At 37.9% G+C, this 18,129-nt stretch overlaps 1 long non-coding RNA gene across 1 annotated transcript; it reads left to right on the forward strand.

Moving 5' to 3' along the window:
* Positions 1-610: 610 nt before the first annotated feature.
* LOC137636904 (uncharacterized) lies at positions 611-13,167 on the forward strand. Its single transcript, XR_011043280.1, has 2 exons — positions 611-8,759; positions 9,015-13,167. It is a non-coding gene; the product is annotated as an uncharacterized lncRNA (long non-coding RNA).
* The last annotated feature ends 4,962 nt before the right edge of the window (positions 13,168-18,129 follow it).

Consider the following 18,129-nt stretch of genomic DNA (forward strand, 5'->3'; position numbering starts at 1 on the left):
GTGTGGATAATATCACTTAAATTTAAATCAATTGTCGGTCACTAATAGTTTAGAGTACAAAAATAGATTATTGTATCATAATCTGAATGATAATGCTATATGTATTTAATCTCTTGGGATAAGTTAGTTTTTGGTATGGTTGCCAAAGTGCTGTTTGATAGTTCTTATTGGGCTTCTTACTTTTTATGTAGCGAGATCTCTGAGTTGGTTAGTTGTAACTGCGGTAATTGAGCGTTCAAGGTTTACAATGCTTAAATATTTTTAGTTCATCTGCAGTTAGATTTGTCCCCTAGTTCCAACTCCTCTTATTTCAGTGAATCATTTCATATTTCATTGACTAAATGCGTTTTGTGCTTCTGCTCGATGCTTGAAATTTAGGTAGTTTTTTATGTTGCTTGCAGTAATTCGAGTTCTTGCACATTCTCAGCATTGCTCCTGCACAGATATTGTTTTTTTTATTAACTAAGGGAAGTGTATTTTAATTTTAGTTTGTGTAACATTATCTATCTTTCAAACAGATGCCAAAAAATAGGATGTTGGGAACATTAAGCATTTTTTGAGATACATCTATAGAGAACTTGGGTATACATTTCATTTTTACTTTGCTTAATTTTGTAGAATTTTAAAGAATTAACTTTACTATTTATGGGTGGGAGTTTGCTTTAGCAAATTTCGACCATGGAAATACCGTAGCATAATAACATGTATTAACAAAAAAGTTAGTTGAACATTTGTTGAAATTACAATGTCATTTTGATAGTTATTAAGTTTAAGAAGTCAAAGTCACTCAAATTCTCTTGCTATTTCCAAACTCCTTTGCAACCATTGTAAAATTCTTTAGTTAGGAATTTGCAAGTTTTAATCTTGGATCATAGCTACTCATCGGGAGTGTTTGTTCTTATGCGAATACAGACTTGAGTCCTACAGGTAGGGAGTATGTTTTCAGCGCAAAGCTTGACGGCCGTTGAATCATTTAGCAAGCAGTTAAGCCAAGGGTGAAAGCGAGGGTGAGGAGCCCTGCCTCCTTACCTATCAAAGTTTCTTCACTTGTTTTTGGCCACATCAAGTACAGTAATACCAGTGTACCCGTAAGAGAACTCTTCATTTTCATTTTCAGAAAGTGCATTCTGGCTGTTGATCCCTAGAAGGTGAAGCGAGACACTCAATCATGAGAGGATGAACTTAACCGGCTATATATAAACATTCTCACAGTTCCTGCTAGGGGGAGGATTGTTTGCAATCGTCTCTGGTTGCCTCCTTTGTGGTGTCAGGCGTATGCTTTAAGGGGGAGAAAGAGGGCCTTGCTTCTTCCTTTCGTTCGTTGGGTGCAATTGCTTTCGCTGCTCCTGTGCCTACTCTTTTTGCTCAATCCCCTGGGAGTATGTGTCAGGAGCAAGTCGCCCTCTGTCCCAAGTCGGCGATAATAATAATAATAATAATAATAATAATAATAATAATAATGTTTATTGGACAAAAAATATTTACATACAAAAATTTACAAAAAGAAAAAAAAAGACTCAGTCCAAGCCCATGTGGAGCAGAGCTCTTCGGGCAATAATACAACTAAAATAATATCATCAATTAAGTAAAAATAAAAAATAAAGTAAATATGGATATAGATATACAAAATGTACACATTCATATACATAATCATATGTATACAAATAGATACATATAAATGAGATTCTTAGCCTAAAAACAAATGGAAATGCATATTTATATGATAAAGAAGGATGGTATATGAAAGCTAATGGTATATACATTGAAAAACTGTAGATATTAAGCAAAAAACTCGGTAAAAGAATTAGTTTTACAAATGAAAATATTCTAAACAATGAAACATACTTGTGATCTTTCAGATTCCGTGACACGTCTGGTTCCTCTTGTTTTTGTCACACCCCATTGGAGGTTGGAGGCTCTTCTCCATTTGTGCTACTGCTGATAACAAGTGTGAATGAAGGAAAGTATTGGCGTCCTTAGGTCTTTCATTGAAGGACGTAGTCAGTGTGTCCCTGATGATGTCTGCAGTGATTGCCCCTCCCCGATGATGTCTGCAGTGATTGACCCTCCCCGGAGGGCCTAGGTACCAGACTGGTGGGACCACCCGCAACTTCTCGGAAGGAACTGGGGCATGCAGCTCTTCGTGTTACCCTACCTGTTTCTTCCAGGCAGTGGGGCGGCTGAAGAAGTGAAGAAGATGGTTACGCTTTGCAGCATTCTCCCCCATCTTACATCCGAGAGTAGGGGAATTCCTTGTCGTGCCTTGGACAATTCAGCAGAAGCATTGGGTTGTGTGATTTCTTCAGGATGGTTACTTACCAACATTCTCAGGTCTTTGCTCCCCCTCCATCTTGGGTATAGAGTTCTTATCCATTTTTTCAACATCGAGGACCCTGGCCTTTCAGATAAAGGGAGGAGGAATGTTGGGGTGGATCACGCTCAAAGAATTCCATCAGAGGAAGACTTCTTGCTTTCAGTAAATCTGAAGGATGTGTACTTTTATTACCTAAGTATCAGTCCCTTCTTAGTGACTCATCTCCCACTACTTCAAAATATTAAACTTGCAGCAAATGTTTTTATGATGAATAGGCTGACATAAGTCTATTTTTATAGTTTATATATGAAAGGTCTATTTTAATGATGTTACTGTTTTTAAAATGTTTTGTTTTAATTGTTCATTACTTCTCTTATAGTATATTTTTTTTTCCTTATTTCCTTTCTCACTGGGCTATTTTTCCGTTTAAGCCCTTGGTGTTAGCTAGTACATCACATACACATACCAAGGCACTTCCCCCAATTTTGGGGGTTAGCCGACATCAAACAAATGAAACAAAAAAGGGGACCTCTCCTCTCTACGTTCCTCCCAGCCTGACAAGGGACTCAACCGAGTTTGGCTGGTACTGCTGGGGTGCCACAGCCCACCCTCCCCCGTTATCCACCACAGATGAAGCTTCATAACGCTGAATCCCCTACTGCTGCTACCTCCACGGTCACCCAAGGCACCAGAGGAAGCAGCAGGGCTTACCAGAACTGCGTCACAATCGCTTGCCATTCATTCCTATTTCTAGCACGCTCTCTTGTCTCTCTCACATCTATCCTATCACCCAGCCAGATCTTTCTTCACTCCCGTGTCCGGAAAAGTCGCCGTAAACAAGTTTGCCGTAGGAAAACTCGCCTCAGGAGTTTTCGCCTCGGGAAATTTCGCCCAATAGGAAAAATCGCCGCAAGACAATTTTGCCGTAAAACAAGTATTTGTGATAAAAACACTTTGGTTTCTGAAGTACCATTTTATCTCTTTCAAACAACCAAGTTTGGCTTTCGAAGTTTCGATAAGTAAACAACCAATAAGGAAATCAAGTAATTTTTTTTTTATCTTTAATTTTATCTTTCTAAAAGTTTTTTATATATTCGACTAGTTTTTTGTAGGCAGCCAACCCAAGACGATGGTGTATCAAATGAAAACTAGTAGAGGAGGACTGAAATTAGTTGACGATCTTAACCCTTTTACCCCCAAAGGACGTACTGGTACGTTCCACAAAACCCATCCCTTTACCCCCATGGACGTACCGGTACATCCTTGCAAAAAAATGCTATTTAGAATTTTTTTTGCATATTTTTGATAATTTTTTGAAAAAATTCAGGCATTTTCCAAGAGAATGAGACCAACCTGACCTCTCTATGACAAAAATTAAGCCTGTTAGAGCAATTTAACAAAAATATAATGCAAAATGTGCTGGGGAAAAGATAACCACCTTGGGGTTGAGGGTTGGAAATTTCCAAAGAGCCTGGGGGTAAAAGGGTTAACCACTCCTATCAGTCTTGAGCCAAAAGGTTATAATTGAAGAGACTATGACAGGTAAGGGGGTGGGCTCTCGCCCTTGCTCCCAAAGTTTGCTTAACTGCTTGTTCAGCGATTCAGTGGCCGTCCAGCTTTGAGCTGAAAACACACTCCCTACGTAAAGGACTCGGGTTTGTATAGCTAGGAAAAATACAAATTACTTTTAGAAATTTAGGATTTTAGTTTTGTTGTGATAGCTGTAATTGATTTTGGAATCTTAACTGACCGTTTTTTTCCCAACAGCTTTCCGAAAGATAAAACTATTTGCCTTCTGGCACCTCTTGGGTTGCATGGGGCAGGGAGTGCAGTGTGGCCACCCACCTGAAGAGGAGGAAAAGGGAAAGAAGAGGATGAGTTGATGGAGAGGAATGGGATCCCAGACACTTCTTTTTCATAACCCCCTTCTCTCTCTCTCCCTCCCTACCCCCTTTTCTTATTGACTTATGTGTATGATTCTTTCCTTCAATGTCTCTCCTCTCTCTCTCACTCTTTCTCTCACCTAGGTCTCTTTCCAATGTTTTCTCCAGATGTTCAGTTCTTTAATTTTGGTCTGAAATACGTCTTTAATTGCCTTGTTAGTTAAATTGACTTAATGGAATGTAAAGTGATTCTTAAATGTTCTTGCCAGTAAGTTTGTTCTTTAGTAAAAGGACCTATAATGTTCATAAAAAATTGTTTACTGAAGTCAGTATTGCATTTGTCAAAATCATTTGCTTCTTACTTTCATTGTGTGCAGCTATTTTGATCCAATTATTTTAGTACTGAAATTTTTCTAATGAATGTATATGTAATTTTTATCCTGTGTGCTATTTCTGTTCTTTAAGCAAATTTAGAAATGATTATGTACATGATTTGATCTGTATTGCGAGAGAAAATATGACTTTACATACAGTGCTTAACACTTTCTAGGTTTTATTTTAAATACTTCTTGTTCTCATTAAGGAACACAAATGTACTGTCTCATATAAATGGGTTGCAAGATTGTAATTACAACTTACAATCTAACCAATGTGATCTGGTTGACAATATTTTTAAGTCTTAGTGGTTAAAGTAAAAAAGGATAATAGCATTTCTTTGTAATTAAATAGTATTGAAAGTTTTTTCATTTCTTTGGTTGATATAAATGTCACTTATTTTCAGTTGAACTGAGATGTAAAATGAATTGTAAATAATCATTTAAAAGAGTCACATGAAATGTAAAACCCACTTTTGTATAATGGCTTTAAAAGAGTGTATCGTATTCTTTAGCTGCAATAATTGAATTGAATTTCTGTTAAATTGTCATTGGGAATACTCGTCAACTGTTTTCACCAATTGTACAGACAGACTCGCCGATATTGCGGGTGCGTTGAGATCTCTTGGTCCACAGGGCGTCGGACACTGCGGGCCATAGTTAGTATTGCCGTTTAGACCTTTAGCGGCCCTGTAGGAAATTCTGAATAGGGGTGTCATGTTGTCGTCTCGTTCTTGTCTTAGCTATGTCGCTGAACTGGTGGGTTTTCAGATGTCTGGGAATCTAGGAAACATTGTCGGTTGAATATTATGGACCTTTGGAGGAATCATAAGGATCACTGTATTTGTTCTATGTATCCCAGAAAAGGCTTGTGTCCTTTGTTTCCTGTTTTTGTTCCAGGAACATTTAAGAACTGGTGGGTTTTCAGATGTCTGGGAATCTAGGAAACATTGTCGGTTGAATATTATGGACCTTTGGAGGAATCATAGGGATCACTGTATTTGTTCTATGTATCCCAGAAAAGGCTTGTGTCCTTTTGTTTCCTGTTTTTGTTCCAGGAACATTTAAGAACTGGTGGGTTTTCAGATGTCTGGGAATCTAGGAAACATTTTCGGTTGAATATTATGGACCTTTGGAGGAATCATAGGGATCACTGTATTTGTTCTATGTATCCCAGAAAAGGCTTGTGTCCTTTGTTTCCTGTTTTTGTTCCAGGAACATTCAAAGCTCTGGATGTTTGGCCTTCAGTCTCATCTAGTTGCTGAGCTGACATTCTTATTCCCGGTTTATTTGTTGTATTTTAAGAACGCTTGGTACTGTTACCATGTTTTTTGGAGATAGTTGTTATTATTATTCTCAAAGAAACTGGCTCAAAGTCCTGTATCTTTCCACCCCCTATGTCTTGAGACAAAGAAAGACAAAATATTATAGTTAAACTACTGATGGAAATGATAAATAAACATACATATCTTGTATGCAGAACACATTTGGCTCAAGTTTTGAGACAAGTTTAGTGTATTGGGAAAGTTCCTTTCCTTTTCCGATGTTTTAAACAAATGTGGAGAGAGATAATGGACAGAGTAAAAAGTTCCTGGCCTGTTGCCTAAATTTTATCATACCAGTACAATCCATTTCATTACATGGGAACGTCTATAACTTTTATTAAGGTCTCCCCCCATTCTTCCATTGTTTTTATCGATGTGAGATTGTTATGACAGTGTTCCATTGTAGTAGAACAGAACACTTAGTTGGTTCATAGGATTCTATAGGCTTGGTCCTTTGAAATAAGTGAGTGCTGGAACAACGCAGAGTTGAAGTTACACAAATGCAACCAGATAGAATTAAGAGAGCAGACGACCGTTCAAAACCGAGGCTTCAAATTGACGCCTCAAAGAGCCTAATGTACCCAGGGCTGTGGGAAAAGAAAGAGCAAACATTATGTGCTACCCATTTAAGAGTCATCTCTCCTTTCTGGAAGATCAAATTATGACTGGTTTCAATTTGTCATCTGCTTATCAGATTCAAGTCATGATCTAATGGACTTGAAAAAACATTGTTTTTAAAATCTTCTAAGAAAGGGATAAGCAAAGTTGATGAAGATGACAACTGCAATATTTATAACAGAGACTTCTTGAAGTCTTTATCAAATTGAATCTTGAAAATTTGATGGTTCAGGATAGAAAGCAGAATTAGAGAAAATAAGTGAAGGTCTCTTGTTTTATCCTCTACATTCCATAAGCTCACATATACTGTACATTAAAGCTTTTGAACGACACCTCGTAGTAACGGGGGATTTTGAGGAGGGAGAAGTCTAATTGGAAAGGGACCTCTGGTAGTGATATCACTCCCCCCAGTTTTAATACCGACACCCTTTTAGGGGTGAGCGAGCTGGATATATTCCTAGCATTCCATGCAACTTTTTTCTCTGGTATATTTAGCTGTATTTATACCTTTGAAATGGTGCGTTAAGGAGCATTTCACTGGGCGACACAGATCCCTCGCCCAGAAATAGATTTTTCCTTCGTCAAAATCCCTTTTTTGTACCGTTTCATGTTCAGACTTGTCTCAAAGAATATGTTCGGTGGTAAGCATGCCTTTTTTTATATGCTTACGATGCTGTTCATTTTGAACCAAAGATGAGCATGTGTTTGTTTCTTCTCACAGACTTGGAGCTTTCTTGTTTACAGTTCACGTCCAGTCTGTCTTTTCAAGAAATATGCTCTAGTAGTGTGCTGTTTTATATGCATACAAAGTAGTTAATTTTGTACCAAAGAAGATAATTATCTCCTTTTCCATATGGACGGATACTGTAGTCCTCTGCAGAGTAGAATGTCCAAATTTTGAAAAAAGAAAGGAGTATTCTCATACCCAGTTGATAAAAACGGGTAAAACTTCAAAAGCTATATGGTACTTCACTTTAAAGTACAGTATAGCATTACTGCTTCTCTGATTCTTAGGAGGGTTCAATTTTTGAAATTTTCACAAGTTAAGGGACAATATCCTTAACCTTTTTGTTCAGGGTGCCAATAGACTCTTTGAAATCTTCCTGGATAATCTTTCTCATGTTTCTGTGACTTTTATTATTTCAAGACCCAGATACACGATGTGGAATTCTCTTCATTGTTTTTCCTGACATATTGTTATTACTACCAAGCTACAATCCTAGTTGGAAAAGCAGGATGCTACAAGCCTAAATGCTCCAGCATGGTTCAGTAATAATGTTAAGACTTAAGTCAACCTGTCCAACAGAGTCCAACAGAAAACCATTTGTAAAAAGTTCAAACTTCAGAAGTTTCACTGATTCAACTGCTCGATTGGGAAGGTCATTCTACAATCTGGTCACAGGTGGAATAAAATTTTTAGAATACTGTGTAGTGTTGAGCCTTTTGATGTAGAAGGCAAAATTTAGAATTAACGGCTAGATGGTATTTCACCGTCACCTCAGTTTCTCGGACCCGGGCTCGATTCCCGGGCCAACCAGAAGCTATTATCTTTGAGTCGATTCCCCCTTGGGTCTCTGATCCTGAGGTTTAGAGAGAATCCAGATATTAGGAGGAGGATAATATATGGCTTATTTGAATATTAAAAACATGTCTAAATGTACAAAATTTATCACCTAGTTCTACATACAAGATGGTACAGACTGGGAAGATCTGAATGTAATGGTTGATCTGAATAAAGAATCTTATTTAATATGCATAAAGAAGTAATTCAACAAAGTTCCCAGGGAATATCCAGATCAGGAAGGATGAATTTAATATACCAAGTTATTGTCCAACAAATTGATATGAAAGTCAGCACTCTAAGACCAGACAGGACAATAGTACTGTATTATGGTAGAATGAAAGACTTGAAATATTCCCTGTCGATAGACTAATCACTGGAAATCATAAAAGATATTCTCAAGAAGCCAATTTTTTGTGTGCAATCTACTGTTGGCTATACAGTAAACAGGAAGGCAAAAAGTCCATATATGATTATTTATATTGTATATGATGGCACCTCTTTATGTTACACTGTATATATGCAGTCTAATACAAATTAATTTTTTTAAGATGGAATTTCAAGCATGCTTGGTACAGTACTCAAGTTCATGGTCTACCTGTGACCTTACTGCTTGGTACTCCATGCTTGGTACAGTACTCAAGTTCATGGTCTACCCGTGACCTTACTGCTTGGTACTCCATGGTTGGTCAGTACTCTAAGTTCATGGTCTACCCGTTACCTTACTGCTTGGTACGCCATGCTTGGTACAGTACTCAAGTTCATGGTCTACCCGTGACCTTACTGCTTGGTACTCCATGCTTGGTACAGTCCTCGAGTTCATGGTCCACCCGTGACCTTACTGCTTGGTACGGTACTCAAGATCGTGGAATACCCATTATCTATGCCAATTATTTTTGAAAGTCTTTAAAGCGTCTGAGCATTAATTTTTGAGATGAGGATGCTTCACCTATGGCTTATGTACTCAAATAAATCCTCTAGATTTGTCATACCATCATATTTTTCTCTTTCTTATTAAGCCAATAGGTTTTAGGTTTAGGAAATGTTGTATAGTTCTTTGAACTAGATTTGTGCCTATCAATCTCACAAGAGCTTTCTTGGTTAAAGAGATCTTTTCTCTGTTTGGGAATTTCCCTAAAGAACTTCTCCTCTATGTCTATGGTGACTTTAATTGCCATTTCCAATAAGGATGGCTGCAAGTATAAACCAATGTCATGTTGTTTAAAGGAAGTTTAAAACTGCATGAATAGTATATCAGTGGTGGTTTTCTGCCTCCATTGATACTAATTTGAAATGGAATCAGTCTTTCAAGTCTTATTTAGTGACTATTTTATTCTGCCTTCTGTTGTTTAATTGAAGCTGATTAAAAAGGTTTTCTGATTAAATAATGTTTTAGTAGTTTTACCACCTGACTACCAAGACAACTTCCTACTTTCTTTTGACTAGTGGATCATTTGTTCTTTATTACATACATATACCAAGGCACTTCCCCCAATTTTGGGGGGTAGCCGACATCAACAAATGAAACAAAAACAAAAAAGGGGACCTCTACTCTACGTTCCTCCCAGCCTAACAAGGGACTCAACCGAGTTCAGCTGGTACTGGTAGTGTGCCACAGCCCACCCTCCCCCGTTATCCACTACAGATGAAGCTTCATAACGCTGAATCCCCTACTGCTGCTACCTCCGCGGTCATCTAAGGCATCGGAGGATCTTTATTGAGAGATGAAAATTGTAGCAAGAAAAGTCTGGTTATCAGATAGCCAGGTGTAGAAAGAGCAAAAGGAAATGAAATCCCGTTTGAATTGTATTATTTAGGGCATTATCTTTGAAGGCTGTTTGTTTCAGTGTTCTGTGAAGGAATTGCCTCTTGTTACTTTTCTTAAATAATTCTAGTGGCAGATAGCCTTTTTTGATGAATTCTGACAATAAGTTAATTGTCATATTCATTTTTTCCCTTGTTTTGGAAATAATTTTTGAGTCTGGTTTCCCATTTTGAATTGGTCATACACACGGATACTTGGAAAGGAAATATTGAAGGTAGAAATGTATTTGTTGATATTTTTATATCAAAGTTAATCTAATGAATTAGCCTCTATTTTCATTCCATAAATGAAACTACATTGATAGTGGCAATGAGAAACCGGATATTGTTGGTTGACATCTGTCATAGTTCTGTACTCAAATCTCCAGTATTGATGAAGTGATCTACATCCTATAGAAATTTATTATGGTCATTTGATCCTTTGTTTTGCATCTGCGACATTAAGGATGCCAAATGCTCCGTGGTTGAACTGTTTGATTATAAAAGTGCATAGAGAGAAGCCGATAGACAGGACTTTTATTCTTTTATGTTGGTGGAGTCCTATTAGTGGAAAGTTGAAGGTCATTTCAAGCTTTATTCTTTTATGTTGGTGGAGTCCTATTAGTGGAAAGTTGAAGGTCATTTCAAGCTTTATTCTTTTATGTTGGTGGAGTCCTATTAGTGGAAAGTTGAAGGTCATTTCAAGCTTTATTCTTTTATGTTGGTGGAGTCCTATTAGTGGAAAGTTGAAGGTCATTTCAAGCTTTATTCTTTTATGTTGGTGGAGTCCTATTAGTGGAAAGTTGAAGGTCATTTCAAGCTTTATTCTTTTACGTTGGTGGAGTCCTATTAGTGGAAAGTTGAAGGTCATTTCATGCTTTGAGGTAACTTGAGTCGTATAGAATCAATTTTTCCGTTTGTAGTATTTATCCATGTACATCACATTTGCCAGGTATAGTGATGAGAGGTTGGGTCTTTTTCGTAGTTTGGTTTACTGTTGGCAATGTGAAGGTTTTTAATTTGCAGTGGTGTTTGAGTATGGAATTGCTTCTCTTTGTACTTCCTCTTATTGCATCTTCCTAATCTATTAGGAGGGAACTACAGCACTGAAAAAGTAGCATTTCTTGATTTCCTAGTACAGGTATTATCCTCGTGCATCCTTAGCCTCATATCCTTGTGGGATTGACTCATAAAACCTCATTGGTATTTCATATATACATACATACATACATACATATACCAAGGCACTTCCCCCAATTTTGGGGGGTAGCCGACATCAACAAAGAAACAAAAACAAAAAGGGGACCTCTACTCTCTACGTTCCTCCCAGCCTAACAAGGGACTCAACCGAGTTCAGCTGGTACTGCTAGGGTGTCACAGCCCACCCTCCCACATTATCCACCACAGATGAAGCTTCATAATGCTGAATCCCCTGTAATCTAAAATCATTTTTGGAAATGAAATTTTAAGTATTCTTGGCACTCAAGTACATAGACTACTTGTGACCTTACTTTGATAGTTTCTTGTACTGACTTCTCAAGTCTTCTAAGGTCTCTCTTAAAAGCCTCTGAGTTTTGACTTCTAAGATGAGGTTGCTCCACGCTATGCCTTATGTAGTTGAAAAAATCCTCTAAGGTTGGCATACCATCATGATCTTTTCTTACATCGTAGGCCTTTAGGTTTTAGATCTGGGAAATGTTGCATAATCCTTTGAACTAGGAGTGTGCCAGTCAATCTCATGATTGCTTTCGCCGTTAAAGAATTCTTTCCTTGGTTTGGGAATTTCCCTAAAGATCTGATCTATGTTCACGATGACTTACATTAACTTATTTTAGAGGATGGCATCTTTTTCATGTTACACTGCATATATGCAGTATGTTTTTGCCACCTTTATTTCAACTGGGTTCTCTTTTCTAGATGATAGTTTCAGATTTTATTGCATTGAGATGCCAAAGAAATCTTTCAATGTAGGATATTGTACTCTCTTGCATGTGATTTCATCAACATTCCTTCAATGTAATAATGTAAAGATTATATCTAATCTAACAGCAAGTTCGCATCTCGGACAGGTTTGATGAATAGCCCTTTCTTTGCAGAACATATGCAAGAAGTGATTCTTTACTTTTAATAGATATTCTTGTATCGGCATTTTCTGGATTTTGGTAACTCGATGACCGTGTTTCGTAGTCAGGTTTTTTTTGTATAGTTCACTTCTTTATTTTGGACTTAACTACCATGAAATATAGATTGTTTGGCCAAACTTCAGTAGAGGTAACTGAAGGGCATTAATATACAGTTTGGTACTTTCAAATGAAACTACTTATGTAGTGAATTATTGGAAGCAGATCTTCAATTTTGTGATCAAAGATTTGAGAAGTTACAGTAGGTGTCTGGACCCTTATGTCATTACTGTGCTTTCCTGTATCTTGCAGTGCTGTACTTAATTTTTCTTCCTTGTAACATAGATAAAGTTACAAAATTATTGTATTTACATGCTTAACCAAAACCAATTTAATTGATTTGTCATGATTTCATTTACTTCATAATACTTGGAAGTGTGTTTCTTAAGTTGGTTTTGAAACGTCATTTGGTTATTTGTTGAACAGAGGTGACTCATATACCCTGGGCATCAGCATTCCATATTAAAAAACTGAAAGGGTGTTAAAATGCCGATTAATAATGGCAAGCCTACACAAGTGTTTCATACTGTATTCAGCTGATGGTCTTTTCCTCACATAGCTCTGATAAGCACTTGGCGATACCATGGTTCTTCTATTCAGGATTTGTTACAAGTCGAGCGTAAGAGGTTCGCATAGGATTCGGTCAAATATTGGCTATGGTTCTCTTTGGAAAATTCTCATGGCTCAAGAGATGGATGCGTGTGACCCATGAAATGTTCTGTGTCTCTGTCTGTACATTTTGGTGTTTACGGATTTCGGGCAATTTTTAATGGAAATTGAATAGAAATATATCCGCAATTACTGCTAATGCGAGAAATGCTTTAAGGTCTTTTGATACCATTTTATTGAAGTGACTTTTACTTGCATTTGACCGAGGATGATATTTTAGATAAAAATTTTGTATCTTATCTCTTCTGAATGTAATGTGGCCTTTTTAGCAACCAAAGAAATTTTTGAGACAAAGTAGCAAATTTAAAATTTTAAAATGTAATTTAAAGTTTAGTTTGAGTTTATTATAAGATTGTTCAACCAGTGATATTGAAGGTTAGAATGTAAGCAGTAAAATAAGCAGTTTATAATTATGCTATGTGAATCTGTATGAAAATGAATTGCTAAAAAAAAAGAAAAAAAAGAGAGAAAATGAAAACATTCAAGGACCTAGTAACACCTTATTTTTAAAGAATGAAAACTGCTTTAATCATTTGTTACTAGGTGGGACCTGGGGTGGGCCTTGGTTGGGTTTTCATTTTCTCTTTTTATAAAGAAAAACAATCTTGCTAAGTCTTAGAGACAGTGCTTTCCTGTTCCTTTGGGAAACATGAAGGATTTGAAATATTTCCTTATCCATGTAAAGTCTGTTATTTTCTCATGTAAATATATACCAAATCATGTACTTGTGTTTTCTGTTGACCACCATTTCTAGATTTGCATTTGAATAATCTACAGAAATAATATCACAGGTTAAATCCTGATATTTATTCATTAGAAAACTTCTGTACCAAAAATAATTGGATCAAAGTAACCTCACTCTGAGAAAGTTTATGATTCTTGAATGCAATACTTATTTCACCAACAGTTTTATGAGGAACATGACTAAGCCCTTTTAGATGGACACTTGAAACTTACTGATTTGAACTATTTAAGGGTCACTCTAAAACATCATATTCCAGCAAGGCAATTCTACCACCTAACATGGCATTATTAAATGACGTATTCTAGACCAAAGTTACAGAACTGAATATCTGGAGAAAACAGGTTGGAACAGAGACCTGGGTGAGAGAAAGAGAGAGAGAGAGAGGAGAGACACTGAGGGAAAGAATCATACACACAAGTCAATAAGAAAAGGGGGTAGGGAGGGAGGGAGAGAGAAGGGGGTTATGAAAAAGAAGTGTCTGGGATCCCATACCTCTCCATCAACTCTTCCTCTTTCCTTTTTCCTCCTCTTCAGGTGGGTGGCCACACTGCACTCCCTGTCCTGTGCAACCCAAGAGGTGCTTATAGGCAAATTAACTTATGTAAGGTATTTGGGATGTTAATAAAATTACCATGTTTATTTCTTTGATTTTTATTGTATCCTCTTATACATTTTACTTTATTATGTTACATATAGTTTATACATTCAAGCCTCTCCCTTGATAAGTGCCTTTAGTGTTGCAAAGCTAGCTTGTTCAATATAGCCTATACTATATCAAGCAAAGTTAGTTTGAACTGTTGTTTATACTTAATTTAGCAACAAACAGCTTGCACTAAAGGCAGTACCTTTAATCAAAGATCAATTTATAGTTTTTTATTTTTGATCTTCATTAATTCATACCTTATCAACTGGCACAGTCTTAATTTGAAACTGGACTTTAGTGCTGTAATATTTTCTACTCTACACACAATGGCTGAAAGTATATAAGATTATATCTGGTCAGTTAGTCACTGAGGCTAATGCATAAAAGCTATCAGCAATAAAACATTAGGGAGAATAAGTCACGGGTGTTACAAAACCTGGCTAGGGTGTAAGGAGAGATTTATCACAATAAGTCTCTTCCAATGGTGTTCATTTGGTAGGAAATTTGGTACAGTTAAAACTATGGGGTATAAATTGGCTGTTGCAATTCCAGTGGTTAAAAACCATGCTGGAAGGAAGGTGGTAAAAAGTGCAATAGAGCAAAGGTCCAGAGATTGGAAACCCAAATGGTACAACAAATGCACTAGAGTAAAGGTCCACAGGTTAGAAAACCTATAGTTAGAAAGGTGGCAAAAAGTGCACTAGAAAGCCGAAGGTCCAGATTGGCAACCTAGCTTTAAGTACAGTAGCAATATGCACAGATGAACAACACATCTGGTGGTTAGAAACCCAGCCGGAAGGTAGTGAAAACAGTGCAGTTGCACTATAGCAAAGATTGGAAGCCCAGCTGTAATTAAGGTGGCAAAAACAGTACAATTAGACTAGAGAATGAAGGTCCAAAAGTTGAAAACCATGCTGGAAGAACAATTATAAAAAGTGCAGTTGCAAGGTGGCAAAGAACACAGTAGCAAAAGGCTACAATTGTAGTCCAGGAACCCTTGATAAACTTCTTCAGAATTAGAAAAAGCAACCATTATTAGCAGTATTCAGAGGCAGTTTCCTACAGGCCTTGGGAACATAGTAAGGAAGCAGCCAAATGCAGAAAAATAAAACCAAGGTATGGATATAACCATACCTTGAAAGATATTTAACAAAGAATTCCCTTATTTTGAACGAGTGACCAATTCATCAACCAGTAGAATTTATCTAGCGGTTAATAACCATGTCAAGAAAAATTAAAAGAAATTGCAATGAAAAATGCAAAGCAGGTCCAAATGCTTACAATAAAGAACATTACTTCTTGCTTATCAAATGTAATGCAGAGACAACGCAGGCCAATTATTTTCCAAGACTTCTTTGAAATGCGCAAGAACTCTAGGAAAAACCAGGAAAGCAACCAAGGTTATTGGTGTCATGAGAACCATGTCAAGAAAAATTAAAACCTAACCTAACCAAGAGGTGTGGTTGCTGAGGGAAGTATAATCCAAAAGACTGGTTTGTATAGCTAAGAAAAATACAAATTACTTAAAAGGCATGTGAAGACCTTAGTATATATTCCACAATCCTCATCCTCATCTAGGGAGGATAGAAGTTCTTCACGATCTAAGAAATAGAACTTTAAAGTTAGTTCATTAACAAAGTCAGATCTAGATAGAAACACTTTGACCTTAAGATAGGAGCAGAAAGAATAGAGAAGTGCCAGTCATTCAGCCTTCATACCAGACTTGCATCTATATGTTACTAGACAAGATGCTTACTGTCTTGTAAGGGATCTGTGCTAGGTACACCACTAATTGAGCAGCCACCACAAGACCAAACAAATGCGTTAAGACTTGCGGGTACTCATGCAGAATAAAGACCGAGAACATGGTCTTACAGCATACACACCCTATCCCTAATTGCCCAGCAAGATTCCTGGAAGATATGGTTGGGGCTAAACTCATGACCTCGAGAGTTCCAGTCCTACCTAGAATCTCTCAGCAGTCGAAGTACAGTATATGCTTTACTAATAGACACCTTAAGTCTGAAAGCGATAAGATTTGAGACACCTTTCTCTATTCTGCCCGTGCTAGAGAAAATACAGACACCAGGCTTCTACAGACACCACTGCAAAACCCTAAAAAGAGCCACAAAAGCCTCTTCTCTCCGTACCAATTCCAGCTCTACACAGAGATGGGATAGAGGACTCAAACTTGGAATTATATCCCATCAGCGAAAGTGTTTTTCCATGTGCTTTGGTACTAGACTAAGGAATTCCTACACCTCTTAGAATAGGAGACTAAGGCAGAGATATCCAGTCACTCTCCTAACCAAAGACAGTTACGAGTCAGAATCTTGCCTGACGTCTTCTCTAAAAAAGCTCAGACATGGTATTAAAAACAGCAAGACTGAGGAGAGTTCTATTCCCTACCATCAGAAGTACCAACCTCAAGTCTGAGGGTAGCCTTGACTTATGCAACTGAAAGGAGCTTCTCCCAGCCAGGAAGAACTGAAACTCTGCAATCTGGTGTAGAAATGATCCAACTTGAGGGCCAAGAGTTCGTTTGGGATCTCGACAAAGCAGAGCAGGAAACCATTCCCACGAGACCATCTGGGATCCACTCAAATTGTGTACTGGTCTAATATCCCCACAACAGATTAGAAAAAGGAACAGGATTGAATGGAGACTGGGTGTAACCATTGAAGTTATCCCTTGGATGTTGGAAGGCAACTTTGATACAGATCATGGGGTTGATAAGGAGAGGAAACCTAGGGCACTTATTATCTAGCCGTAAGGAGAACCAGTGTGGATTTCCGTTTAGCCCTACAACCAGAAGCCTACCTGATACATCTGCATGTAGGGACCAATATGACCATTGGCAACTTAAGTGATTCTGCCAGCCCATTCTCCTTGCCAGGAATGTTCTCAATTGACAACTCCCTGGCATGTAATGTCCTAAAATGCATTTGCTTTCTCAGCTTGTAGAGCTACACGTGATGGTGTGTCAGCTACTAACTGGATGTCTCCTTAACGTTATTGGAAGGCTTGTAGCACTACAACGGCTGCTAATTCCAGGACTTCAAAGTAGTTGCTTCATCTGACCACAAATATGACAACCCTGTTGTTGAGGTGTGCGGCAACCCGTGACACATCCGCGTACCATTGCATGTCAAGAGGAGAAGTAGAGTGGGACTCTCATACAAGGGTTCCTCTTTAGCCAAGAGTCAAGATCTACCAAAGTCTCCTATTCCCATCAGCACGAGGGATGGCAATCACCGGTGACGAAGCAGATACTTCAAAAAGTACCTGAAGAGATCTCGTGCAAAGACACTTGCTTTTGAGGTACCATACCAGCTCCTCAAGTGCAGAACAGTAGCCAAGATTATTTTGTGTAATCAAATATAACTTACCCGCATTGACAAGTGTTTTAACCTCAGCTTGGGTAAGAAATTCAACTTCGCCTCAATTATCACAATTACAATATCATGACGAAAGTGCAAAGTTAACCTTAATTATGTCACTACTGACACATGAAGACCAGGATTACCGACTTGAGGAATACATCCACATTTTAACGTACTGTATTCCATAAAGGGGTAGTAATTTTACTACCCAGAATATCATCTGAACAAACTCCTGAGGAGCAGTACCCAGATTGAAGCCCAGACATGAAAACAGCATATGAAACCATTACTGAAGGGAGCATTAATAATGACCTAAAGCACAGGTAAAGTACGGATCTTTCAGATTCACTCAAAGCATAAAGTCGTCACCCTATGGGATTCTTTTGCGGATCCACTCAAAACTCCCTCTTACCTATGCCTGCAAGGCAAGGGCTCTTGGAAGAATGGATGCGTATACTCTTGGCAAAAGAGAAAAGGGGAGAGGAACAATGGGAAGAAGAGGGTATTAAGTTGTAGCATCAGTGGCTATAGAGGCAGTCCAGAACCTAAGGACAGTCACAGTGGGACCGAGGATCGAAGCTGCGACCAAAGATCACAACCCAGACCATGTACATCAGCCCTGTGGCCCTAA

Source organism: Palaemon carinicauda, unplaced genomic scaffold (assembly GCF_036898095.1).
Source record: "Palaemon carinicauda isolate YSFRI2023 unplaced genomic scaffold, ASM3689809v2 scaffold438, whole genome shotgun sequence".
In the NCBI taxonomy this organism is placed as follows: domain Eukaryota; kingdom Metazoa; phylum Arthropoda; class Malacostraca; order Decapoda; family Palaemonidae; genus Palaemon; species Palaemon carinicauda.